The sequence below is a fragment of the Canis lupus genome, chromosome 17, assembly GCF_011100685.1.
Source record: "Canis lupus familiaris isolate Mischka breed German Shepherd chromosome 17, alternate assembly UU_Cfam_GSD_1.0, whole genome shotgun sequence".
Classification (NCBI taxonomy): domain Eukaryota; kingdom Metazoa; phylum Chordata; class Mammalia; order Carnivora; family Canidae; genus Canis; species Canis lupus.
This window is the reverse complement of record NC_049238.1, coordinates 64206918-64232618: the sequence shown is the minus strand read 5'-3', so window position 1 is coordinate 64232618 and position 25701 is coordinate 64206918. Positions and strand designations below refer to the sequence as shown.

The following is a 25701-nucleotide window of genomic DNA, read 5'->3' as shown; positions in this document are numbered from 1 at the left end:
CTGCCCTTCTCACAAGCAGGTGACCTGGAAAACATAAGAGAGCAAGAGATGGGCAGATGGGAAGCTCCGTGACTCCTGCAGCTGGAGGAGCCCCTGGAGATGCTGACCCACCCACCGGCTGCCACCCTCCTTCGCATCTTCCCAGCACTGCCTGGCCTCCCTTTTCCCCCTCTCTGCCTCTGGCCTGGCCTGGCCGGGATTTTCACTTGCTTTTCCCCCATGACACGGCCGCCTTTCTTTTAACTCTCAGCTTCTATTTAAAAAGCTAATTTGGGAGCTTGTCCATGCTCCCAATTCAGACATTTTAAATAGGAACTGAAAGTCAGGAGCTGCCAGGGCACTAGATTTCCTTCCCTTGCCACCAGCACAGCTAAGGCGTGTGTTCAGTCACTCTGCTGGCCCTCACCGTGTGTGTATGCGCACACGCACGCACGTGCGTGCATACATAGGTGTGTGTGTGTGTGAGAACGTGAGCTAGCTAGTGAGAGGGTGCACCGAGTGTCTTTCAAGCTATCTTTTCTATATGAAGACGATGCTCCCGTGAATGTCTGTTCTCTGTGTCTGTGTGTCCTTCCTAAGCTGTGCACACAGGAAGATTCTTCTTGAGTCCCATGGTTCTGGCCATGCATGCAGAGGTGCTGCCATGCACAAGCTTTTGGGCATCAACTGAGCTATTCTTTAGTAACTGAAGTGAAACCCAAATTGAGACATGGAAATCATAGCCATAAATAAACCCATTCTATCAATGGGAAAACTGAAGGCGGTTGATGCATAGGGACATATCCTAGGACACACACTTAGAGGGAAACTCTGAACCCTCCCTTTCTCCATTCCCCAAGGCTACTGGTCATTTGCTCTTCTGAGAATAGAGTGGCCCCCTCAATCAGATAAGATCTGCCCTAAAAGGACACTCCTGACCTGGCTCTGTTGGCCTCTCCAGTGCTTGGCATCGCAGGCTGGGCATGGGGGCAAGTGTTCAGTGCATCCAGGCTGGAGTTGTACCCTCTGAGTCTTTTTTCAGGGTGCAGTTGAGGAATTTCAAAGCTTGTGCTGCCTAGGCTTTCTTTCCTTTTCCAAGGTGAAGCAGGTGGTGGCATTGTAAATGCTAAGGAGCTTTTCCCCAGGCCCAGAAGGTCAGGGGTTCACCTGCTGGGCAGGAGTCCACATTGTTTGGCTGGGCCAGCCTGTGCTAGCCAACATTGGTGGACCAGATGGCTGAACTCACAACCATCAGACGCCCCTGGTCCCTTCCCAAGGGAGTGAGGGAAACCCACACTTCCTGCAACCCTAACCCCATTAGGGAGGCCAGTAGTTAGTTGCCTGGGTGCCATTTCCTTAGTCAAAATGCTTAGAGCGGTGGTGACAAATGAGAAGTCATCAAAATTGGTAGGCTCCAGTGGATCTTTCAAAAGTCAGGCTTTCCAGAACTTCACCAGCCTGACACCTGCTCCAATCCAGGCAGATCCTGGGGAGTCACAGCCATAGTAGGGGGGCTCGCTGCTCATCAAGCAAGAGTAAGAGACTGGGTGAAGGAAAGGGGAGAAGAGAAGAAGTGGTGGGGGGGGGGGGGAGGGAAGAGCAAGTCTGAGAAGCAAATACTAGCCACTGGAAGGAAGGAAAACACCCAAATCATTTGCTCAGGTTCTTGGTGGAGCCCATTTGAATGAGGGCAGGGGAGGCTGAAGGTGCGGCCCCTGGGTGTGCTATGACTCTTTTCTTCTCTGGTGGTTCCGTTTGCTTGGAGACTGATGTCTCCTTGTTCTTGACTTCTCTGTCTGCCCTTTTCCCTAAGGAGTTGATGGAAGCCTCTGGTTTCAAGCTCGTTCAGGTGCTGATAATCCTCTCCACCCCCATCTCCTGGGCGTCTCTGTCTATGTACACCCTGTCATCTTGCCAGCCTCCTTCAACCTTCTGCAATAGATCATTTCCTCTAAAATGCCCTCTTCTGACCATGACACCTCCCCTCATTTCCTTTCTGGTCTTCCCTCCTTCCACTCACACACCTCTCTTTCCGGCACATAGACCTTTCCTCTGTTTCCACACCAAATCATGTCCTTTCACCCCCTCGTGCCTTTGTACATGCTGTACATTTGTACATTTCTGTCCTCCACAAATGCCTTCCACAACTTCTTATTTCCTCCCATCTTGCTAGCGAACATCCACTCAGCCAGGTACCTTCAGTACCCAGCCCAAAGATCACCTAAGACTTACTGGTAAAGTACGCCCTGACACCCCAGGAGGAGCTAGTGGTTGCCCACTTGGGCAAACATGATCATCTCACATTTCCTTAGTTGTTTGCAAGACGGTGTCCTGCTCTAGCTTTAGGCCGTTTAAGGCAGGGACTATGTCTTCACCATCTCCGAATATGCTAGCTCAATGCCTGGCACATTGCAGAGACTCAATACATTTACATTAGGATTATTTTTACTTTCATTCGTGTGGCTCCCTTGACTGTGTGTCACTGAGAATATGTGATCAATCTGTCAACTGGTCAGCCTCCAGGTCTTAATTGATCTTTAGCACTGGTGTGAGGACAGAGAGAGAGGTTCAGGGTATTCAATATTTGGTTGATCCTAGATGAAAAGAGCCCCAAAGCCCCCCTTCTCCAGCCTTTTAGAATCTACAAAGTGAGCCTCGGTCAATGCTGCCTGCAGAGACTTGGCCAGTGTTCTCTTGAACCAGATTGGTTTTCAGAGAACTCTTTTCTTCTGTTCTGGAGGAATAGCACCTCCTCGGGAAGAGCCAGGCTGCTGACGGAAGATGGGAATGGTATCTGGTTGTCTGTAGCTGTGATGAGACTCACTGTAAGAAGTGGCCTGGGGGCTTGTCAAACCCCATTAACCAAAACCCTGGCTTGGCTCAAGGAGAGGCCAAGACCAAAACTTGCTGGGTTTTAATTAGAAAATTGTCTGAAAACCTTATCAGCAAACCTGGAACAGTGAAGACTTAGTGATGAGGACATGGCCTCAGGACAGACCTGGCTTCAAATCTTGATTCTAACGAGCTGTGTGACTTTGGGCAAATCACTCTACTTCTCTGATCCTCGGTTCCCTCACCTATTAAGTGGACCATAATGATGGTATCCACTCATAGGACTACCGAGGATTGACTTAAACAATGTATATAACATCTCGTGCAGTTACAAATAAAACTGTTGGCTGTTGCCATAATATTATATATAACCGCATTTACATGTGTTTAAAACTAGCTTTTAAGTCTTGGGCACAGCCGGGTACAGTGCTTGTTTGTGAAGATTAGACAGGTCACTCAAGTTCTTCCCATGTAGTTATTGTTCATACCGAGACCTTAGAAAATGTGTGGAATCAGAAAACTTTGTCCCCAGACCCTTTTATCTATTGGCTCCTCTGCAATCTGTGGCACCGCATTTGTGCAGCCCTGAGCTTCACATGCCTGTGTACCTCCATTCCCTCCTCCTCAGCAAAACCTGATAAAACCATTTAAACTAAAGTGTGACTACCCTGCCCAGAGATACAGTATTCACTTTTTAATAGGATACAGCCTTAAATCAAGGCAATGAAAGAGAGTCGGTGGGATTTCAGATGTCCATCAGAATAATGAGGGATGTTTGTGGGGGGTGGTGGGGAGAAGGACAGGAGGCTCCTCCCAACTCCACAGACTCACTGTCCACTCATGATACCGGCCCTATTAATGCAACTGTAAACAACGCAGTATTTCTGTATTCTATCTCGGCGTTCTGAAGCTAGAAAGTCAAGTTTCCAGACTTTGCAAAAGTGTTCTAATAAGGGGATTTGTGTACCAACTCTTTATATGAACCTTCTCTTGGTAAACAGACACGGCTCATGCATCCCAAGTCCCCTCCAGCTCTGCACATTTATGATACTCATACTCAAATGCATTTTTTTCCTTCAGAGCTCAAGAGCGGGGTTGGGTATTTCTGCCTCACTGGGTTTATGGGAGACCCAGCTGCAAAATCATTCATTGCTTTGGTGAGAAAAATAAACAATGACAGTCCAGCTTTTGTCCCCATACCGCAATGTCATATGAAGTTTCTGGACTTCTCTGCAAATGTTGTTTAAAAAGGATCCTCATGGTCCTCAAAAAATTCTTTAGTGTGGAAATTTATAAACATACACAAGAAGAGATCATTGTGTGACATGCCCCCCCCATGAACCCATCACTTAGCTCTGACAAGTGCCAACTTAAGACCAATCATGTTTTATCTATACCCCTATTCACCCTCATCCCCCAATAATTTTGAAGCAGATTTCACTTACAGATGAAATATAATTCTTCCTACCTTCCTACCTTCCTCCAAAGATGCCAAGAAGACTTGACCAATACCTGCATCTGTGCCCCAGGGTTAGTCTCTGAGTTAGGCAAGCTCAAGGGCTTAATAAATTCTGTCCAAAGTCTGTCCTGCTCCTTGGGGAGAAAGGGGCATACATAGAATGGCATACAGAGGTGCTGCCATGCACAAGCTTTTGGGCATCAACTGAGCTACTCCTCAGTAACTGAAGTGAGACCCAAATTAAGAGGTGGAAATCATAGCCATAAATCCCAACTGACCTCAGCATTTTTCACAGGGGTTATTTTGTTTACTCTTTACCAATTCTCATTATCCATTTTACAGATAAGAAAATTAAGCCCGAGGTCACACAGCTAATAGACACCTGTGGCAGAACCTGATGAGATGCTAATCAAGCTTAGTTCCTCTTTCCTGGGCATGGCTAGATTACATTTCCCAGGCTCCCTTGCAGTTAGGTTTGGCCATGTGACTGAGTTCTGGCCAAGGTAATATAAGCCAGTCCCCTAGAAAAATATCCAGGGCAATCCTACATGCTGTCTTTCTCTCTCCATATGCTGGCTAAATGGAGAGAATTTCGAGGAGCTAGCAGAGGATAGAGCCACAAGAAGGAAGGAGCCTGGATCACTATGAGGAACAGAGACTTCCCCTCACCTTCAATGGACTATGAAATGAGTGAAAAAAACAACTTTTATTCTGTTAAGCCACTGAAATATGGGTGATGTGTGTTAAAGTAGTGAGCCTCGATAGGATTTAAACCCTACGTCTGATGAAGCCAGTGTTCAAAGTCTTGCCTTACACCACACTGCCTCCAGGCACAAGAAATAAGAATATCCTACATGCTCAGCATTTGATAGAACTGTCTGCAAGGACCTCACATCTTTGATTGGTGCTCTCTGATATGGTAGCCACTAACCATGGAGGGCTATAAAAATTAAAATTTAAAAATCTGTTTCTTAATGACACTGGATACATTTGAGTATTCAGTAGCCCCGTGTGACTAAATGCCCACCACATTGGATGGTACAGAGAGAGAACATTCCTGTCCCCACAGAAAGTTTCGTTAGATAGTCTGTCTTATGTAGACCTGACATTTGCAATGTACCTCTCCCCAAACCCCCACAGAAAAGCTGGGAGTGCAGCTCATGAGAGGACAGAGGGTAGTCCTCAGGCATAAGAGGCCCTTCCCCTCGCACAGCCAAGGGCAGGTCACCTAAAATGTACCACGTGTAATACGGAGTATTTTGCATTGCTCTACTTGGGGAGCAGCCAACGTGAGGACACTCAGAACTTCTGCTGTCCCCCTAAAAGCAAGAAATAAACCTCACATATAAAAGCTACGCTCCCCGTACTGCTCAGAGGTAAAAGGACATTTTTATCGTCAGAGACAGGAACTTGAAAGGCAAGAAAGCTAGAGAAACAAATCTTGTGACTTTTTTACTAATCTACTACCTCAGTCCAAATTCCACTTAGAATTCCTTACTAATTAAGGCTCCCAAACATCTGTTTCCTTTATCCTGTCAATTAATTCCTCACAGATTTGTTGTCTCTGTCTGCAAAATAGACTGTCTGCCTTGGTCATTTCTTCAGGCTTCAAGTTTATTATTAACAAAACTTTGGGGCTTTTTCCTCCTGTAGTCTATTGCATGATTCCATTCCTAGTCCCCACTGGAAAACCTTGACCATAGAGTAAGGATTTTTCCTTCCGTTACCTCTCACCCCGACTGGGGGTCTTTGTGCCTGCCTCCTCCCGTTAACTCCCCAGCCGGGTGGCCCTCCTGGACTCAGGGCCACAGGCTTTGACACAACTTCCTCTGACAGAATGAGCCCTACCTGCTTCGCTGGACCATGTCTCCTGAGAGCAGGAGCCACATCTCGTTCTCACCTCAGCACCTGGGCAGAGGACCTAGGGCTATGCTTCCTGGTCACAGCTCCAGATAGGCAGGGAGTCTTCAAGAACTAGAAGTCCCAGCAAGGAGGCCAAGCGCACCAGTCCATTTCCCATGGCCAGAGTCATCTTTTCAAAACACAAATCCAACCACATTGCCCTTCTGTAAATCCCCTAAATCCCCATCGCCCTCACAGTTAAGTAGACATATCTTACTTACATGTCTCGTGTTGTTATCAAATCTTCACTTCTTCTGTTTCCCCACTTTTCTGCTTCTGGAGCCCTTAAGTCTGGGTTTCTGCCATGTGGAAAGTGCTGCAGTTCTCTGAATGCCCAGCTTTCTCTTACTCCTGAGTGTTCACTCAGGCTGTTCCTTCCACAAGAACTCTATCCCTCCTCCCCCCTCTGCCTAGCTATGCCTACTTGTCCTTCTAAGCTTGGAAACACTTCCCAGGGAGGCCTGACTGCCTCTCAGCCTGGGACTGTCCCCTCACTCCATCTGCTACCTCCTGGCCCTGACTTGCAGCCATAGGACTTTCTGTACTTCCAGGTTTCCTCTGGGAATGGGAAGGAAGTGCTTCAGCTGCTTTAGGCATCAGTAGAGACTGTCCTGTAGAACTTCTTTCCAAGAGATTGACACTTCTGAATCTCTCTAAATTATGAAACTCCCTCCTGTCAACATGCACACACACACACACACACACACACACACACAAACATAAGCGCATAAAGGTTTTCCATCCTTTTGATTCCTCTACAGAGTCACCAGGGAGACCAGTGGAGCCCTGTAAATCTCTCACAAGTGGCGATGCTGAGAGACCTCTGCTTATTGATCCCAACCAGCCACTCAGAAGAGATGCCACCAAATCTGTGGAACATGCTCCCCTCGCCCACCTGCCACAGTCTCATCCCCTAAAAGGGGGGCCTGATATGCAGACTGGGGTGTGGCAGTCACAGTCCAAGCCGGTGCCAAGATGCACCACCATGGGTCTTCACCTCACTGGATTATTTTTATGGGGATCAGAGCAGATAGAGGCAGCGGACTCCAACTCCAGAGGCCACATCACAATACATTGCCATGGTGACTCTTCTATGGTTTGTAACTAGTAAATCAAATCTATTGAACAATACATTTACTGAAAATTTAGGAAGCAGTTCTTCCATTTTTTAAGTGTATGTGTTAAATCATGTCCAGGGTCATAAAGAACGGAGATGGCTAGGCTCAGCCGGGGAAGCAAGCACACCCTAAAAGAAGTCAGTAAATTTCGCGTTCTTGCTGATGAGAGTGAATACCCTCCCCAGGCTCTCTGGGGTGCTTCCCCACCCAGGTGGGCTGGCATCCTTGAAGTGGTAAGCACGGGCCATCCTAACTAATGCCTCAGTCAGTTTTGCAAATACAGGCTCCATGTTTGTGGCTCCCTCTTTGCCTAGGGTTCCTGGGGTGCATGAGAGGAAACACAGCACAGCGTTCTCAGTGAGCTGCAGCGCTGCTTGTGGGAACGAGAGGCCTAGGGAGGGGGCAGTGATGGGTTGTTTTTCCCTAGGAAGATTCTTTTCACTTCCATCTCCTTAAATACTACTTCGAGGTGGATTGAAGTGTCTGCTCCAGGTACATCTTGTCTCACTGCATCTTGGTCCCACCTGAATACTAACAGGGGCGCCCTAGCCCAGAGCTTGGCATTCAGTAAACATTGTAATTGAACTGATAGGTATTCATCCACTAACACTAGTTCAATAAGCCCTTATTAAACCATTCGTTCACTTAACACATACTTATTGAATGTGCACTAATTGCTGTGCTGGGCATATGGTGGTGAACAAGATAGACATGGGCCCTGCCTTCTTTAGAGCTCAGAGCTTCACGAGTAAGACAGACACTGGATGTGTGCTCTGCACTCATGTTTAGGCTTGCCAGACCTCTTCTGGGGGTCAGTAAAGCCCAAGCAGGGAAGGGAAGCTAGATTTACAAATTCTCAAAACAATCTCATGAGGTAGATCTATTTTTAATCCCATTTCCGATGAAGTATTGGAGACAAGCATCACATAGCTACATAGTGACGGAGCTAGGATGCCTGACAGGGCTGTGCCTGGAGAGCCAGAGGAGCACAAGGAGGAGGCACTTGGTCCAGCCCGTGGTGTCGGGGAAGATGTTCTGGGGGCGATAACACCTGAGCTGAGTCTAGAAAGAGGACAAGGAAGCAGACAAATAACAGTGACTGAGGGGATGAAGGGCACATCAAGAGGCAGAGACATCAGGATAGGAATAAGCTCAGTGTGTGCCAGGGATGCAAGGCTGGAGTTATGGCACGGCAGGGGTTCGGGGGGAGAAGCCAGGTCACGGAGCTGGACTCTGCCCCACAGACCACGAAGAGCCACCGGGAGGCTCTGGGCAGTTGCATGGTGCAGGCAGATCTATGTTAGAAAAACCCACTCTGGCCCAGTGGTGTGGAGGATGGATTTGAGGAGGACCAGATGGGAAGCAGGGAGACCAATTAGCAGGCTATTGTGGTATTCCAGGAGACAGATAAAAGCCTCTGCTAGGGCAGCAGGGGTGGATGGGCAAAAGGGAGCACAGAAGAAATAGGTTGGAGGGAAAAATCATCATGACTCTTGGCTGCTTGGGCATGGAACCACAGAAGAGGGTCCCAGGTCAGGCCATGCTGTCTGGCCACGGGGACATACATATCTAGGACTGGGGACTGCAAAGCCCACCCATCTGGGGGTGCAGGTGCAGCCCTGCGAGGAGGGAAGGCTGGTCACGGTTCTCTCCAGGGGCTCTTTCAAGACAGAGCTGTTTATGCTGGGCTGGAGGAAGCTGTCAGCTGGGGACATCCAAGACCGGTGAGCAATGCAAACCTTCAGAAACAGGCTGGCATTTCCTTAAAAGAAGCTCACAGTTCCTTTGGTTGTAGGGGAGTGAATTTTCAAAATAAGGCTGACGCCATCTCAGCATAGCAGGCCACAATAGCTCGAGGCTTCCAGAGCTACTGACATCTTGGGAGACAAGAGGAGAAATTGACTGTTGGGTCTCATCCCCCTGCCATGCTTGTCCCCATCCCCTTATTGTCCCCGACACTCAGGCACATTCAGGCACACACACGCAGGCGTGCATGCGCTTCAGCATCCCTAAACTTCTCACCTCCCCCAGACACACCAGACCCTTTCACACTCCCTCTTTGCACCTGCTGTTCTCTCTGCCTGCAGAGTCCTTCCTCCTTCTCCACTGGGCAAAATGTGTTCCTTCTTCCAGCCCAGTACAGATGCTGGTCCTCTCTGACATGCAGCCCCACTGCCCCGAGCATCCTCACCACACTTCCCCCTGTCAAATGGCACCTCGTGGTATGTTGCTCTGAGCTCTTCCTTCACCTCCAAGCTCAACTCCTGAATCTTATTCATCTCGGCTTCCCTGGCAGCTGGACAACATCTGACCATCACCAGTGTTCAGAAACTGTTTCTGGAAGGAATGAGCACAGCCCCACAGCCCTTGTAGGTAAACCAGACCCACCATCTCCAACCCAGGTCCCAAGTTCTTCACATCCTTAAAGAGGATCACCTGTGCCCTCCATGTACTCATATGCTGCCTGAGAAGTGAAGCCCATACAGGCACACACACACACACACACACACACACACACACACAGGAGATGAGAGTAGCAAAGTCTGTGCCTCCATTTGCCCTCAGTTCTACATGAGCTGGTCTATCATTGGAGCAGTTCTAATAAATCATCCTTTATTTTGATCCCCATTTTAGAGATGAATGTTCCCCCCTTAGGAAAAGCAAAAACTTTTGGGGGTGCTGAGGATCACAGATTTGTTTAACATCTTTGGGGCAAATAAGATTCTCCATGCTGACCCCAGTTGGCAGGTCCAGATGAAGCCCCCAGAAAGCAAGGCCTTCAGTCTTTTGCGGGTGGGCTGTGCAATCCCCCTGGGATTCTCATGGGCTTCTGGAGTAGGAGGGGACTGACTACCATGACCCAGCTTGTCAGCCTCCTGGGAATCTTCTCTGCCTCCCCACTCAGGCTGAGCCCCTCTACCTGTCAAAGGTGGTGCTCATAGCAGAGAAATAGACAAGGGTCAGGGGGGCTGGAGTTGCCATCATCACCATCATCATCACCATCATCATCACCATCATCACCATCACCATCATCATCATCATGGAATTAATAATGAGAGCAGTGACACAGTGACAACGGACTCTTGCCTGGCATTTCGTATATGCAGACTGTTGTGCTGAGGCCTTGTATCCATTCTTATTTTTAAGCCCTTATAGCACTCTAAGGAAACAGATCACCATCTATCAGATGAGAAAAACCAAGGCCAAGAAACATTCATCAACTTGCTCAAGATCACGAGCAGAACTGGAATTTGAAACCAAACAGTCTGCCCCAGAGCTCCTGCTCTTAAAGGCCACTCTGCAGAGAGGTTGCAGAAAGCAGACCAGTACCCTGCCGTCCATGGAAGGACACAGGAAAGAATGAGAGGCCAGCAACCCCTGCTCATTGCTTTAACTCCCACACCTTTTCTAGGCCTTTCCAGCTCTAGGAAGGGATGGGTATCTGCTCTTCGACAGGTTAGAGCCCTGGGAATCCCAGAAAGTACAGGTGAAGGGGGTTGGGGGTGCTGAGTACAGAGCACCTGCTGAGCAGAGGTGCGCCTCTTCCACCCCACACCCAGCCCCTAGTCTCAGAGTGATGGCCTTTGGATCACTGCCTCTCTTAGATGCCTGGATCACTGCTGTCTGGAGCCTGATCTCCGTTCTGGTGGTTTTGGTTGCTATAGTAATTGAATTCACTTAAAGTTGTATCCATGCTATCTGTCTACCTCCCTTTGCCTGTAGTCTGGAAGGGCACAAGCCTGGGGCTGAGGGCAAGAAGGAGGAGGGCTCGGTGGCCTGGGGAGCCAGCGTACTTTTCCTGATCCAGAGATCCTCTTCAGAAGCAGAGGAGAGAATCATGGAAAAATTGTTCCTTCCAAGACCCTCTCCATCTTCCTCTTTGCTGCCTGGCTCCTCTCGGCAGAGACTTAGTTAGGCCATAAAGGCAAGGAGAGGCAACATGAGGCAAGTAGGGGCACTCTGAGAGGATCTTCTGTTCCTCAGCATTTTGTTATTCATTCAACAAACACCCACCAAGAGCCAGCTATATTCTAGGCCCTGCTGCTTGTCTCTGGACACAGGGGTCTCTCTGGAAGCAGCTCAGAACCCAGGGCCACAGCACATGTCCATGTGGCTGCCAGTATGAGATATCAGGAGAATGGCCAGTAGGTTAGCATTGTGGGAAATTCCTCTTTTCTCCTTTCTCTGTCAGAGGGAGTGTCATGAGGCTGAGCTGCAAGGGGAAGGGGACCATCCCCAGGCAGGACCCGAGGGATACCTCGTGCTTGTTTTCTCCACCATGCTAATGCACAAGAGACATTGACATGTAAGGTGAATGCCAAGGGTAGAAGCCATCAGAGAGCTGCCTGAAGATTGTGTGAGAGTGATAGGCCCTCCTCCCTCAGACCACCAGCACTGGGCTTGGGTGGTAGGGGGTGAGGCAAAGAAGGTCACAGAAGATGATGGGTGATTGTATGTGTGCAGGGCTTGGTCTTTCAAGTAATAGCCAAGCAAAGTGAGCAAAAGGAGGGTGTATACAGCTCCTTCGGCGTGCTGGGAATCATAATCTGCCCTCTGTACTGGGACAGCAATGGTGACCAAGGCACAGCAGACACTTCTGAGGGGCTCCCGACCTAGGGGGCGTGACAAATGAACACTACAAAGGGTACATCCTATAAAAGGGCAAGAGCAGTGCATTCTGGGAGCCCAGAGTGGGGAGGAGAGGGAGGGGCTGCTGGGAAGAGTGCGCCCAAGGCAGGGGCACTGAATTGCATGTTCAAGACTGAGAAAGAATTCTCAAGACAGAAAGCCCTTCTGTGCAACGACAAGAGCGTGCGCAAGTTCACCGAAGTGTGAAATATGAGAATGAGCAGCAAGTGTAGTGGTGGGAGCAGCAGCCAAGCCAGGACGGCCACGAGAACCCCAGCAGGAAAGGCCAGATGACAGAAAGCCCAGCTGGGGTCCCATCCTGAAGGCCATGGGGTTCCGTCACGGCAAAAGCTATGTTTTAGCAAAGACCCTCCGGCAGCAGCGAGAAGAGAGGGTAGAAGGGGGAGATGGTGGGCGACAGCGGGGGCGCTGGACTAGGATGCTGAGTTAGCAGTGACCACGGGCCAGCCAAGAAGGGGGGCCCCCAGAATTTGTGGAGAAGGTTGTGCAGGAGGGAGGGACAGCAGCTGAAGGGAGCGGGTCAGAGGAGCACAGAGGAGAGGCAGGGCGGGGACTGGTCGAAACAAGGAGCCCAGTGCAGCTGGGTAGGGGAAAGCCTAGGCAAAGGCTGCCACACAGAAGGAGGTACATTGCTAGCACCTGAGACGGAGCTGCTGTTAGAAATGGGCATGTGGGGGGCGCCAGCACAGAGGTGACAGCTGACTTTGAGAACAAAGATGACGTTGTCCAGGGAGAAGGCAAGGAGCAGAGACACGGGGGGAGGCCAACAGCACTCCTCGGGGAGTGGTCTGAGGCAGGGCAGCCAGCGTCCTCCGGGGAGGCCAGGGGTGACCTGGAGTCCATGGATGGCAGGAGAAGGCAGTACACAGGTGGTGTGCACAGGGTGCTGCTGAGAGAAAGTTGTGGGACAGCTGTCTAGAGCAGTGGCTCCCAAACCCACACGTGCAGTAGGCAGGCTCGTCAAAGCAAGATGCTGGGGCCACAGACCAGAGTTCCGACCCCCTAGGTAGGGGGCCGAGCCTGGGCACCGGCACCTCTAACAAGCTCCGCAGCACAGATTGCTGCTGCTGCTGGTCCAGGGACCGTCTTTTGAGAAGCACCGAATCTAAGGTCTAGATTGATAAGCCTCCACCTGAGGAGGTTCAGATGCAAATTCATCCACTCTCCAGCGTGGCCCAAGTTGGACACAAAGAGAGAAAGCCAGGCTTTGGTGAAAGAGCAGCAGGGCAGGTAAAGGTGGAGAAGATAAGACAGCTTCTTGGAAATAGGGTGGGTTCTACTCGGGACACAGGAAGGGGGAGAGGGAGCCTGAGGGCTGGCAAGAGATGGGCAGCCAAAGAGGGCTTGGAATTTGACGAAATGAGAGGAGTGTGGCCTGAAGATTGTGACTATGGGTCACATGAAGGGATGAGGGTGAGTTAGGCAGAGGGGAGTAGGGGGCTAGACCCAGCCTCAGAACCCATTGGACCCCCAGCCAAAAGTCCAGCCTCCCTCCTCGAGAGCCTCATACGTCTACCCATCCTTCCCTCCTGAACTGGAGTCATTGCCAGCCACTGGGCCTCAGGCCTTCCCCCACCCCCTTCCCTGCACCGAAAAGGCAGCTGCCTTATAGCCCGGGGCATCTCTCACAGGAGCTGCTCTGAGGACAAGGAGACCAGGTGCTTTTTTCATTTTCCTTCCAAGATCTCAGATCACAGCCTCTGAGATAGTCTGCGGAGGCTCCTGACCTCAATACTAGACAACCCCAGCCCCATGTGGGCTGACCCACCCTGCCAGGGGAGGCTCAGAACTTGAGTCTTATTTTCTATCAGTGGAGCGAGTCCATAAAGAAAATCCAATTCATCGGTGTCCAAGAGAACATTACAAAGATAGACGAGACACCATGGGCAGTATTTAATTATGGACAGCAGAGCAAATAGGAGGGACGCAATAAAAATGCTAATCAGGGAGGAAAAAAAAACTGGCTTCATTTTCTTCTAGGATAGACTGAAGCTCCTCCTCCCTGCTCCACACCCAGACCCCAAATGAGTGCCATAGACCGACCTGGTTCTGATTGTGACCTGGTGACCAGCGAGTCTGTTTGAGTTGCAATCCCCAGGCTCTCCCTGACTCCATCCTTCTAGACTCCCCATTCCTAGAAGATCCAGCCTGGAGGGAGGGAGGCTGGCTTTCGCTTAACCTGGAGAACTCACAGGGAACTTAGAAAGGGAAGGAATTTGTCATCCAGGGCTCCCTTCCTTGTCCTGGGGGGCACTTTCAGGAGGGAGGACATGCAGAAATGTGCTCGCGGAGGGAGCAAGCAGGAGAAGTGCCCCCCCCCACCCCCCGCCCCCAAGTGAACTCTGCTCTGTGCTGGGCTGTGTCTGTGGCCTGGACGTCACTTCCACTCAGAGCCACTTAGGAGGAGACCCGGGCACTCAGCTGGGCCCGAGGCCTCATGTTCCCAATTCCCTTTAACTTGGCTGAGTTCAACCTTGGAGCATGATGCAGGATTTGGGAGGCCATTTCTGTGTTGCTTCCCCATTTGGCTGACTCCTCAGGGGGCTGGATCCTTTGTCCTTCCTGGAGAGTTCACTCAACTCCCACAGTGCAGCCAAAGGCAAGATTGATTTCTCTTGTGTCCCTTGCTCTCTGGGTTGAGGGCCCCCAGGCCTCTTGTTACTTTCTTTGCAACTCCGAGGATCTTGACCCAGCCCAGAACTTTTCTTTATTGTGGCCTCTTCTGTGTTACTGGACGTACCAGTCACCGTTGCTGGGGTCCCTTCCACTTATTGCTCTCTGGTCTCCTTAAGTCTTTTGTAGCCTTGAGATCTTCCTAGCGTTGCCAGGGCAGGAATTACCTGAGGATGGCCTGGGATGTCATCCTGGATCATTGCTCCTCCCTGCACACCATAGGCCCTCAACTCCTGGCTACTTGCTTCTTCTATAAAATGTATCCGTTAGGGAAAAAAGTGCATATGTCAGCTCACTTAGCCACTGCGTGATCTTGGACAAGTTACTTAACATCTCTGTGCCTCAGTTTCCCCATCCAGCAAACAGAGATTAACATTACTTACCGCACATGTGTTACAGGGACCCGACACAAATGCATACAGAGAGGTGAGAAGAGGGAACATGAGGGGGTGCAGTCAGCTCAGGGGCCGACACTTAGTTTTGGCTCAAGTCACGGTCTCAGGGTCGTGGGATTGAGGCCTGGGTCGTCCGTGCTCTGCACTCAATGGGGAGTGAGCTCGAGATTCTCTCTCCCTCTGCCCCTCCCCCTGCTTGTTCTCTCTGTCTCTTCCTCCTCTAAAATAAATTTTAAAATCTTGAAAAAAAAACAAACCCTAAAACAAAGAGATGAGAAGAGTACCCTTTGCCACATGAGCGACACCCAGAAAGTGTTAGCCATCATCGTCATCATCGCTATGATATTTATTGTTAAGGTCAGTGATTGTCTTACTTGTCCATGTGCCCAGCTACTGGTAGAGTTCATGCCTGGCATGAATAAACTCTCAATAATAAATCGAACCAATGAATGAATGTACTTCTAAGCTAATTTTTCCAATGATATTACCCTCGCCAGGAACATTTAAATTTAAAGAGAAGAGCTGCACGTTGATGACAATGTTTAATGCATAAGTGGCAAATGGTGATTCCAGGTGTCACTGGGGAAGGGATTTAGAGTCAGTGGTTGTTTTCATATCAAGTCAGTTAGTTAACTCGAAATAAAGTGAGCCCTCATAGTAGCTCAGAGTTATCTTCCCTAAGGTGGATTCTCCCTCCTGATGCCGAAGCAATGAAACCTTAGAAGCTAGTATGCATATAAAGGAGACAAAGAAACTGCTTCAGCTCTGGGAACAATATTTCCTGTGTCCCCTGGGCTCCATGTCACCACAACCTGCATATATGGTGAAGCTGTAAGGCCCACGTGGGTTTGCTCAGTATTAGAAGAAGGGTGAGTCCTGCAGGCTAGCTAACCACAGACCTTGGTGTGATGGGGCTTCAGTCTTCAGTCCTAGACTCTCCTGGAAGAGCCTTGCCCCTCTAGGCCTCAGCAGAGAGCTCTGGTGATGAAGAGTAGAAATATTTTATGTAAATAGTCCTGGACAGCTATGCTGTGAATCTGCTACGGGTGACTGGGACAGGATCTTGGTTGGAAAACAGCTATCCACTTCAAGTTTAGAGACTAGGGGTGGCTGGGGGCCTAGGAACAGCAAGAGATCGCCCCCTTCCCCATGACAGACCCTGCAGCTGACATCTACCTTCATAGACATTATCACATATGCTTCCCATAACAGAAGCATGAGTGGGTGGGAACTTTATTCATTTTTCTTTCTTTTTGCGTTCTTTTAAGATATTTATTTTTACATTGTTTGAGATTCAAATGGTCCTAAAGTCTGTGCAGTGGAAAGCCCCTCTTCTCCGCCCACAGCCATCCACATCTTCTCCCTTGGTGCAACCAAGAATCACTGGTTCCCTGAGAAACCTTCCGGAGATATTTTATGCAAATACAAGCAAATTGTATATAGTCTTTCCCTCCTATACACAAATGGAAAGTCTGCTTTACACACTGTTATGCATCTTGAATCCTTTCACCCAATAACATATTTTGGAGATTATTTGATATAAGTATATACAGACCTACATCATTCTTTCTGTGGCGACGTAGTATTCTGTGATATAAACTAGTTTATTCACCAAGCCCACATTAAGTCTTTCCAACCTTTAACTTTTACGAGTAATGCTGCAGCAAATAACTTGTGGGCAAGTGTATCTGCAGGATATGCGAGTTTTCAGAAGATAAATTTCCAGAAGTGGAATTGTCTGGTCAAAGGCTCTGTCCATTTGTAAATTTGATGGCTGTCGACTAATTGCTTTCCATAGACAGCCCATTTTTTAGAGATGACAAATCTGGGGTTTAAAGAGGGTAAGTGACTTGGCCAAAATCATAGAGACTGTAAATAATGCAACTGGGATGAAAACTAAGGGGTTTTTCTGTTTTGTTTTGTTTTGTATTTTCGGTTCTCAGCCCAAGACCCTTGGGGCCCGTGGACCCAAAGAAATCGGGAATACCTAAGAAACATCACCATGACTTCTGAGCTATAATGAAATCTTCAGCTTCATATACTAAATGTGAAATACTGTGGATTCTACTTTAGGAAAGCTATAGAACGTATCCTTAGGCCCATCTCCTCTAGAAGGAGAGACAAGTGAAGAAGTACTTTTGGTTTAGCACACAGGGTAAGGACAACATATAAGGGGATACCGTGAGAACATGGGAAGGACCCCTCATTAGTGTTGGCTTCCTGGAAGAGGAGGCATTTAAGGTGACATGAGATCATTTAAAAATGTCCTCTGTGACATTAGCTGTGACTTCCTTTTTCTTCAACCCCCATTATTTCCCATCCCAAACCTCATAAAGTCGTTGATAAGTAGCAACGTGGATGGCTTTGTGAAAGCATGCTATGGTTGGAATAATTGTAGAGATGAACATGAAGTGACGTGGCACTATGTGCCTGACTGTGCTTTCTGGCCCAGCCATTAACTAGGTGTGTGACCTGGAATACAGAACATCTCCCATGTGTGCATTAGTGCTCATGTCTCTAAACTAAATCAGATCATCAGATGACCCAGAGCTCTCCCACCCTTTCTCACATGCTATGTATGGCTCCTTATTGCACAAGTTTCTAAGACAACTGTAGCCCCTGCTAGGGGGTTCTGGAAAAGGAAGTGTCCAGGACTGGGGAATTAGGGAAAAGGAGTAAAAGGACTGATTAAGTCCTCAAACTGGCAAATTAGCCTCAGGAAATTCCACTGAGAGTGGAGGCACTACCCATGTCGGGGCAGTGCTAATACTGACAACACCTTGCTTCCGTGCTGTTCCGTGTATTCTTCATAACAAGGGTGGGAGGGAGGCAGTTGGGGATACTGGCCTCTTCTGGGGTTGGGGAACCTGAAGCCAGGCCAGAGTAGGCTGCTCCCTTAAATCCTGCAGCAGGGCAGCGGTGTGGTGGGGGCTGGAACCCCAGCCCTGTCCTGGCACCCAACTTGCTCTATTCGTGGGTTCTATAGGGAACGCAGCTTTCAGTTGGGGGTGACCCCAGGCCCCTGTGACCTTCTGAAACTTGAATGAAATGGACTTTGAGTCCTGCCCCACACCTCCCTTTGTGTCCTGCCCCACACCTCCCTCACCTGCCTCCCAGAGCACATCACTCCTGAGCTGGTTGCTGGAACCAGACTTCGATTTCCAGAGGATGAGTCTAACGGGTGATTTTGGTGACTTGGTACTGGCTGATCTGGCTGTTCCCTGTTTGACTCAGCGGCAGGGGGACTTCAGCCTGGTTCTAGTGCCAGGCTCCACTCCCTTGGTACCCTGCCCACCCCCAGCTCCTCGGCGCCGGGGCCCTGCCTCGCTCTCCTGGGTCCTTCCTCTCCAGAAGTCCCAATTCCAAGCTCAGTCCGAGTGACCCAGGGCTGTGGCTGTCAGGTTGTCTGCAGGCTCTACACTGTGTTGACAGCGACCGCCCCTCCCCCACCCACGATCAAAGCTGGACACTGATGAGCTGAGTTCCCTGGGGGCATTGCTATCTGACCCTTTCTGGGGGTCTGTTGGCCCATCTGTAAAAGTACCCCTTAGGTTCCCTTTCCTCGCAGATATGAATAAGAACACAGCCATTTGGGGCCCCTCGAGGGAAGGCTCTGTCTAAAAACAGACGTGATTACTATTTCCATCACCTTTATAATCCTTTAATCACACATTTACAGCAGGGAGTCTGGGCAGGGTGAGTCCATTTATATGAACAGCAGGAAAAATGAGGCTCTGTTCTATATGCCAACCATGACCAGTAGAAACGTCAGACCACTGGCCTTTCATGAACAGAAGAATGAATAATCCAGTTATTTATCCCCAAACAGCTCACATCTAAGCTGCTGGGACCTGTGCTCACATTATGAAAGCTTTGGCCCCTCTGGGGCCAGTGGGGATGCTGGCCTGTGTGGCACAAAAAAAAAAAAGGATCTCCCGGCAGCTGACTGCCCCCTAAATGAGGAGTCTCCCATGTCTCTGGCCCTTGGCCCACGGAAGTATTCACACGGGAGCCTGTCCCGATCACGAATGCTATAAGGAGTCTAAGGCAGGTTCAAAAACCATTGTTTGAAGAGAGTCCCTAACAGATAGATGGTGGTGGTTTTGATTTTTTTTTTCTTTTTTTAGAGGCCAGGAGGATGAGAAAAGAGATGGGGAATGTCTCATCAGGGCTTTGCCATGTGAAATGAAGGCTTTCAACTGGCGGCCCAGGTGGCGGAGGCAGAGAGAGGCCTTGGTCCCTGGGCAGTGGCCCTCCACTCTAAGAAGGGCATACACCTGGGAAACCTACCCGACTCTTAATTTTAGATGATTTTTAGATAATTCCTCAGCCCTTCCCTCCAGAGGATTGGTCTACTTGTATACATGGATCTCTTTCCTGGTTGTAAATGGGCCATTACCAATTGCAATTGCTGCATACCATATCAGACCACTCCAATTTTGGATTCAGTGGTATACAGTAGTAAGAACTTTTTGAGTTCATTGGTTCGTGGGTCACCTGTAACCAGCTGATCTTGGCCAGACTTGGCTGGACAGTTGGGATGCAGCTTTGCACCATGTACCTCTCAGCCTCCTCCTGGGTCAGTGGAGAGGGTAGAGGCACCTGGAGGTGGGCAGACACACACAAGGCCTCTTAAAACCTAGGCTCAGAACTGTCACATTATCAAAAGACAAAGTTAACAAGTGGGGAAATACGCTGCACTCCATCATGGGGAGGACTGCAAAATCACAAAGCATAGGGCATGGAGAGGAAGGGGTGACAAATCTGGGTTGGTGACACAAGCCTGCAGACAGCAGCCAGACCTTAGAATCAGGCTCCACCCCTGGAAGCTCTGCAGGAGAGCCCCTCTCCCCTCCCCTAGTCTGCTCAAGCTGGGTTCAGAGCCTTCCGCCTGGAAGCCTAGCGGGCTTTGGGGGAAAACAGATGAGGTGATGGGGACTCTGACGAGGACCCTGTCAGCCCGGAGTAGCTTGGCCTTGTGACTGCCTCTCCATCTTCTCCTGGGTGGAAAGCGGTAGGTAAAGAATGGGAAGAATTCGCATGGAACCAGATGATTACTTCAGTCTTGGTTGTGGTTAGGTTCTGATGAGTTAGAGTTTTCATGCTTGGAATCTTCCTGGGAAAATAAAGCGGCAGAAGAAATACACTGCAAGGAGTGGGAAACAGAAACCACTTCCATCTCCAGGTCAGGCACCACAGTGAGTGCTAAATGAGACGTGGGGACCACAGAGATGAGTGATGCTGTGCCAACCTGGTGCGGAGCACAAACGCTATAAATGCTCCCAACAACGATTTTGCAGAATATTGATCAAAAAGCTTGGCTTTGCCAAGACCCTGGATTCTTCCAGCCAGCAGGTCTGAAACACAGACTGTTTGGTTTCCATCAGGACAGAGTGGCTGTGAGCTCAGCTCTGGAGACAGCAGCTTTCTGGTTTCCCAAAACTCTGTGCAAGCGATTTTTGCCTCTCAGCCCCGCACCCCTCCCCATCACCCAAGTTAAAGAAACCCTGTTGTTTTATTCCCCACCATAAAGCATATTATTTCACGACCTCTCATTCACAAGAGGTTACCAAAAGAAAGCTAAATTGGGATTTTGTTCAGCTGCTGATGACTCTTCCCCATTACCCTAGCTCATTTTCAGTGGCATTTCAACACTTTGGTAATGAATTACCTCTATCACTCCTGGCACAGAGAAAAGGGTTTAAATTAATTTTCAGCAAGGGATACTATTGGTCCAGGCAACTTCCCTCCCACCATGTTAACATCAATGTCTTGTCTCGTTAAATGCCGATAAACAAGTGTGGCTCTCTAGCAAGCCACAAATTGGCTTATTGACACCTCTGTCAGCTGTTCCCAGCTCCCAGAATCCCTGCCTTATAGACACACGGCGGTTATACAAAATGGGGGCTCTAATGGGACATCAAAGGAGGAGACATTTTAGCATCTGGGCTCCCTCGCTGCTCATTTTTGCTGTGTCTGACTTTCTTCTAATAATAGATTGCATCAATTTGGTTTCTCCAGTCTCTGGGGTTCATTTGGAGCACTTGCTTTTGTGGCTTCTTCACAGAGGGATGGCCCACCTCCTCTTTCTAGTCCTCCCCAGCTTTCTCAAGGAATGGCCCCATTGGCTGTTACACTGGGCAGTCCTCACCCTTCAGCAAATCACTAGGGATAAAATTGCCAGTGACCCTTTAATCTATCCACTTCGTGTGCTGCTGGAACCTGAGGACACTGGAGACAGGAGAGCAAGTAATGTCCTATATGATCTTCCACTGTGGACAGCCAGTGGGAGGATGACTGAATCGCTAGCCACCGTTCGATAGGCTCTTTATATGAAATGACAAGACAAGAGAAATTGGCCTTAACCCATGGAAAGAACTGCATAAAAGTGAAGATGGCCAAGTCTATGGCCAATGGCTGGCATGGGGCAGAGGGTCAGGACCACCAGAACTCTCCTGCCTGACCGCTCTTTGAGATCCCAGGAGGAGAGTCGACAAAAACCTTGTCACCTGGGACAGGATCAGGTGTCCCCAGAGGCAGAAGCATGGATGAAATGACTCATTCATTCCTTTGGTATGAGGGTCCTATGGTTTGGTTTTTGTTTGTCTGTTTTTCAAAAATCAAGCACTACTTTTCGAGTTTATATTGCTACAAACGTACATAGGAAATCTCTTCTCTCATTCATTCTCCCATGGGGTGGGCATTATCAGTGATCAGTAGAATCAACAATATGAAGGGAATTCCAAAATAACAGTGCAGGGTGCTGACCTTCGGGAACATAGCTTTCCTGGTCCCTGTCCCAACCTGTCCCTCCTGCAGCGAGGCTGGGGAAGATGGTCCACACTCTTCCAGCCCCTGTCAAAGGCATAGAGCTCCGGGAGGCCCGCAATTATGTTAGTGTACATGAAAGTGTGCATGCGCACGTGTGTGTGTGCACACAGCAGGCACTGAGTGTGGAGGAGGCTATAGGGCAGGGGGATTAGGGAAAAGCTGGTAAAGAGTAATACTGACTCTCTCAAGATAACTTTGAGCACAGCTTCCTTTTCAGGTTCTTCCTCAGTGTTGGAGGCCACCAGTGACCCCTCTCTTCTCCAACCTACCCTCACTCCATAGGTGACCTCATCTATTCTCCTGGCTCTAAATTTTGGACAACTCCTACATTACTCTTACCCCAGTTTTATTGGTGAATAATTGGTGCACATTACTGTGTCAGTTTAAGGCATGCAACATGGCAGTTGGACTCATGCAACACTGTGAAGCGATGACCACAGTGGGTTCAGCTACCATCCATCTACTCCTACAGGTATGATAAAAAGGAAAGAAAGAGAAAAAGGAAAAAAGATGTCTTTCTTGTAAAGACAACTCTTAGGATTTAGTCTCTTAACTTTCCTTCCCACTTTATTGGTGCCTCCTGCCGGGCCTCTTCTTGAACCTTCCCCTCTCATCCCCTCTGGATGTCCATGGTGGGGGTGGGGGGGTCCCACACATAGCCTGTCCCCAAACAAACTCCTGATTTCTCCTGTTAAACCTGCTCCTCCTACCATTTGTCCCATCTGGGTAAGTGGAGACTCCATTTTGCCAGACACTCAGATCAGAAACCTTGGTTTCCTCTTTGCTGTCTCTTGCTTTGATGCCCCACATCCAATCGATGAGCGAATCTTACAGGTTCTACCTTCAAAATATATCCAGAATCCATGGCCTCGTACCATCACTTGCTCACATTGCTTTGGCCCTCTGGTCTCCTTGCTTTTCCTCAAGGCTGTTAGGTGCACTCCCAGCTCAAGGCCTTTGCAAGTGCTGTTCTGTCTGCAGGGAATGTTTTTCCCCTGAGGATGACAAGATTCACCTCCTCCACTTTTCTAGATCTTTCCACTGAGGCCTTCCCTGACCTCCTCCTATATAACACCTCGCTCTCTACTCCCAGAGCAGACACACTTTATTCTTCTCCATACCTATCACCATCGTATTTTACTTACACATTTGTCTGTCTTCTCCACTAGAATGTAAATTCCATTAAAGCAGAGTCTTTTTGGAGAGGGTCTGCTTGTTCATCGCTGTTTCTTGGCACATAACAGGAACATAGTACCTGTATGTGAGTGAATGAATGAATGAACATATGAATGAATGCCCTTATCCCTCTAAATCCCAGTTGGAACCTGAGGTAAACACAGGGGCATGATGAGATGGCAGTCCAAGAGAGGGGTCCTATTCCCTCCTCCTCACGCTGTTCTCACCATTCAGAATATTCTTTTCTCTCTTCATCTAACTCCAACTCATCCTTGAGGGTCATCTTAAATATCACTTCTCCAGCCTAGGGGACTAAATTAGGCACCTTACTAAATGCTTCTGTGGTTCCGGAATTTCTTTTTACAGCACTCTGCATGCTCAGAATCTTGGAATAAATTATTCATAGCTGTTGTTTAATGTCTGCTTTCCCCCATTGGACGGTGAGTATCACCAGGCAGGGATTGCATTAGTCTTTGCTCACGGCCGGGTCTTGGCATGCAGCACATGGCTTGGCACCTGTGTGTGCTCAGTTAGTGACAGCTGACAGTTGACAGAATATGGGACTTAAAATATGCCATCAAAGCTTGAAGACAGGCTTTGATGGCATATTTTAAGTCCCATATTCTGTGTCCCAGGCCAGGTCTTCACCAACACTTATTGAATATTTAAATGGTGAGACATAAAACGTTCCAGGGAGGGGCAAAGGCCAAGCTCACCTGAGCTGTGATGTAGCCAGGGTCTGTGTTCGACTCCTTACCCATTTGAGTTGGGCCACTCACTGCCACGTTGTGGGTTCAGTTTGCAAATCCAGCTCTCACGGGTGATGCGTTGTTTGCCCTTCGTCAGGATCTATGACCTGTAGATAAGGGATGCCTTGCTTAAGACTTGACTTCAGCTTTCACACTGTCAGGGAGCCCATTAGAGATGTTAATCAAGAAGAAAAAATGCATTCTCCACTCAATTAAGAATGCACTCAATTTTAGGGCCAGAGAAAACCATTTAATCTTGTCCGTTCATTTCACAGAAGAGAAAACTGAGGCTCAGAGAATTGAAATGACTTGCCTGAGGTTACACAGAGCACTGATGACAGAACAGAGCTAAAATTCCAGAAATCTGATTTCAACATTTATTCTTTTCCCTATGCCACAACCATGCTTTTTTCTCTTCCCTTGAGATAAAACTCCCTGTTTTTTAAAAAAACTTTTGATAACATTAGGAAGTGATAGAGTGTCTTAAAAAGTAAACTTTAAGACTTTAAATTGTTACTTTGAAAAAGTACTAGTAAACTAAGTACAATATATTACCTTTATTAATGCTTAACTCTAAATTTTAATCTTACTGGATCTCTTTCCCTTAGGCTTGAATAAAAGGTCTCTTCCAGCTCACTCTGACTTCTTTTTCCCAGTTTACGATTTCACCTGGTTGAACACTGTCATTATTGAGGCCGAGGGCAGGCCACCCCAAGATGAGCCACAGTGGCATGTAGATTATTTTGAGCTGGAAACAACCAGGGCCCAAAAGACTCGGGAGAAAACTTTGACCTCTCCCTCAAGTGCCTAAAAAGAATTTAGGTAGAGGACTTGCATCAGGAAGAGAGCTGTGAACCGAGATTCCATTTTACCTGAGAAGCCTATGTGCAAAACAGGGAAAATTTTGTCTTTAGAACGTCTCTCACAGTTCTGCTAATGGCCTTCCTCCTCTTCATATGCCTGGATTCCTGCTCCTCTTCTTAGCTCCGAGGGATCTACATCTCATTTTGCCTATCTTTGGATTTCCATGTCTGTGTGGATTCCCCACACATACAAAATTAAATTTGATTTTCTTCTGTTAATCTGTCTCACGTCAATTCAATTGTCAGTTCAGCTAAGAAGAAACTTAGAAAGGCACAGGAAATTTCTTCCTCCCTGACACCATGTCGACACAACTTTTGGACGTAAGGCTTTTGTCAGGTGTGGGCAGAGTATTTCTTTACTGGGCTAAAGAAGCATAATACATGAACTGTGTTCTCTGGTCTGTCTCTTTCTCCCTCCTTCTTCTCCTTCTCTCTCCCCCCTCCCCTCCCTTCTCCCTCCGGCCCCATTCCTCACTGAATTATACTTTTCTACTGAAAACCTGTGATGTCCTTTCTCCAAAGTTTTACTTGGTTCATTAACACTTCCATTGCAGATATATTTGTTTCTGCTTGAGATTTGTTGGTAATTTGAATGTAACCAAGAAGCTTTCTCTAGGACTCCCTTGCAGCTGCCCCTCAAACTTGATTTAGATGTCAACTGAATGACTAATAGTTATTACTAAGGGAAGGGGCACAAAGATGTGGGAAGCCTCCTGTCTGCCTGTGAGGCAGTCACAGTTGGAGATAGGACACACAGCCTTGGGGGCAGGTCTCTATGGTGATGCTTCCTGCCCCTCCACTGCCAGCCCCTGTTCTGAGCCACCACCATTTCTTGCCTGAATTATTGCAATACCCTCCTCACTGGTCTTGCTCCTACTCCTGCCTCCCTCCCCCACAGTCTGTTCCCAGCACAGCAGCCAATGTGATCTACGTACAATGTACAATGGAAATGTGGGCCTGTCACCCCTTAGCTCCAAGCCCTGTAGTGGCCTCCCATTCCTCAGGGTGAAAGCTCAAGTCCTCACACCAGCCCAAAGGACTCCTTATCCCTTTGTGAAGTCTCTGATTTCCTTT

At 48.6% G+C, this 25701-nt stretch overlaps 2 long non-coding RNA genes across 2 annotated transcripts in view; one reads left to right on the top strand and one right to left on the bottom strand.

Annotated features, from left to right (window-relative positions):
• LOC102155426 overlaps positions 1-25701 on the top strand; it is a 61830-nt gene that overhangs the window by 1818 nt on the left and 34311 nt on the right. The window lies entirely within an intron of this gene.
• On the bottom strand, positions 18681-23968 carry LOC119869782. Its single transcript, XR_005371934.1, has 3 exons — positions 23732-23968; positions 22985-23094; positions 18681-20124 (listed from the first exon to the last, which is right to left on the bottom strand). It is a non-coding gene; the product is annotated as an uncharacterized LOC119869782 (long non-coding RNA).